Source organism: Arabidopsis lyrata (genome assembly GCF_000004255.2).
Source record: "Arabidopsis lyrata subsp. lyrata unplaced genomic scaffold ARALYscaffold_8, whole genome shotgun sequence".
Lineage (NCBI taxonomy): Eukaryota > Viridiplantae > Streptophyta > Magnoliopsida > Brassicales > Brassicaceae > Arabidopsis > Arabidopsis lyrata.
In genome coordinates, this window is record NW_003302548.1 from 19,018,723 (window position 1) to 19,019,732 (window position 1,010).

The following is a 1,010-nucleotide window of genomic DNA, read 5'->3' on the forward strand; positions in this document are numbered from 1 at the left end:
TCCCCCTGATTGAGTTGATAAAACTCTGTGAATATGTTCTTCCTTTCTTCTCTGGAATAGGTTCTTTCTTTGCAGATACATACTGCAGATAATCTTATTTGGCTTGAACATTATTCTCACGAAATCCTTATTCCAATCCTGACCAGAGAATCAGATCCTTCACCAAAACTCACAACAGAAATTTGTTCGCTCAAAAGCATCGACATGACTTCTAATCTGCTCCACCGAAACTGACATTGCAAGCCTTCTTCTTCAGAATTAATCCAAGAGATCTGATCATGTCACAAATTTAGACAAACTTGAACACACCTAGTCGTTGTCTCCAAATGCAGCTTGTTGTCACATTCACAACTTCACAAAGCTTCTTAGTTAGCTCATTCAACCATATAATTGTTATCTACAATAACTTCTCTTGTACAAATGAGACCATCCGCAATATAACCCATCTAAAATTGAGGGTTATTACTCTCTTTGAATCATTCTCCTTGGTCAAAAGGCTTGTCACACATGCAGACAATTTTTGTCTCACTATGAATAACTATGTTATAGCACAAGGAAGTCACAAATCTACAGACCGCTTCTTGAATTACTTGCAGTAAACTTGAACCAAACGACACTCCATCAAGGTACCAAACCTGCTACACATGCTTTCGACACAAATCCAAGCTTCCTGTTTTAAACAAAGCGTTTCAGACAATCTTAGACCTTTCAGCTAGCTCACCCAACTGATCTAGTGACGTTCATGAGGCTTCTCTTTTAACAGCTTTAACTGATGTAATACTTTCTGCCTACATCACACCTTTTGTCAAATCCCATAAGAAATCCCATTTTGTTAATTGCTGGTAATCTTTACATGAGTAACACTCTCTTTTATCCTTTTGAAAAAACCTTTTTCATTCTCTCCTGTTTGATGACCGAGAAGTGTTTTGTGACGACTCCAAAGTCCTTGAGCTTTCATGCTCACGCACACCTCACGATCACATAACCTCCCCCTATCCTTGTGGATACAA